Raw genomic sequence first — 1,429 nt, 5'->3', positions numbered from 1 at the left:
GTGGAAACCAGGGACTTGTTCAAGGGAATGTTCAAGAACCATCTACAAGCGGCTGTAGATGCTTGTAGAGGTCGTAGGCCACCAGGCACGCAACCCTCAGTGCAGCCAAATGGTTCTTTGAGCTTTCCTGGTTCTACACAGACCATCACCTTCACTGAGGAACCCTTGAGGAACCCTTGAGGAACCCCTTCATTAGAAAGATGTTAGCAGTGCCTGAAATGAGCCCACTGCCCACTGTTCAGTGATTGTATTTGAGGGGAGAAGTCGTTGGAAATGAATTGCTAATTACTTTGAATGACTTGCAGATAATTGGAAAACTAGCTGGTGAACGTTTAATGAAAGTCAGGGAGAGGAACTGAGCGTGGAAGGAGGCCTCTAACGACTGGGATGGTTTAGTTAATTAGGGAATTATCATAGCGGGCAAGATTGGGAAAATCATTTTCTGCTTCGCATGATGAAATTACTGAATCCGGTAGGAAACGTAATTGAGCACCCCACCCTCCCACCCACCACCCCTCTGCTACAAGAGGTATGAGGACCCCAGGAGGCTCGTGGGTTGACTTCAGACCTCATTAACCTCCTGTGATTTTCAAACGGGGGGTAAAAGTGCTTGAAATATCTTGATCTGGAGCGTCAATTGTACTCTCTCTTTGAGTCGATACAGGTCCCAGCCCTTTGGCTTGCAAGACCTCGGTCCTACTGTCTCAAGCTACATGACAAGCTGCAAGGCCCTCCCATCTGCGGCTGTTCGGTCGCTGTAACGATGACGGGAAGGCCGCGGGACTGGCAGGGACCACAATGCCTGCTATTTATTTTTGGTGCCTTAGGTTAAGGTGGCTGCCACCCCTAGTGTCCGGAAGTGGGCGACGGGCGACGGACGCCTCTCTATTTCTGGATGCTGTAAAACGTGCAATGGGAGCTGCTTTGGCACCTCAAAGAAATGGTCCAGGTCCTCGAACGGTGCAGCCAGGCCGCGCACCAGACTGGTCCGTGTGTTGCCCAAGAGCGCGAGGTCGGAGTGCGAACCCTCGGCGCTCCAGTCCACACGCAACCTGCCACCCGCCACTGTGGGAGAGGAGGAAGAAGATGCTGAGGTGCGCGAGGTAGACCGAGAGTGGCCTTCGGTCCACTGCCATGGTAACCGCAAAGTGATTCTTTGAACGTTTGTTCTGTGCCAGTTGTACCGATATCAAGTACTGGGCTACCATGGGAGGGGATGACCCTGCGCGTCTTTCCAATGCAGCCATGCACGCATTGGAAACGGTGGAAGCTACAAATGGCAGTGTCCTCCTGTCTTCCTGGCTCTGGCATTCATTTCTTCTCTTAGTCTGAGCTTCATGCAACAGCTTGCACATGCACAATGCCCCCCCTCCCCTCCCTCCCGAACAGTCCCAAATGATTCATGTGCATACGTCATTAACACACGGAC

General features: G+C 52.3%; 1 protein-coding gene across 1 annotated transcript in view; it reads right to left on the bottom strand.

The window, feature by feature from the left end:
- Nucleotides 1-1,166, bottom strand: part of fam131ab (family with sequence similarity 131 member Ab) — a 9,504-nt gene extending 8,338 nt beyond the window's left edge. Inside the window, 1 exon segment of the mRNA XM_072690863.1 lies at nucleotides 932-1,166. The gene's annotated coding sequence lies outside the window, so the exon portion shown is untranslated.
- Nucleotides 1,167-1,429: the final 263 nt, after the last annotated feature.

Source organism: Salminus brasiliensis, chromosome 11, assembly GCF_030463535.1.
Source record: "Salminus brasiliensis chromosome 11, fSalBra1.hap2, whole genome shotgun sequence".
In the NCBI taxonomy this organism is placed as follows: Eukaryota; Metazoa; Chordata; class Actinopteri; order Characiformes; family Bryconidae; genus Salminus; species Salminus brasiliensis.
This window is presented reverse-complemented; position numbering and strand designations above follow the sequence as displayed.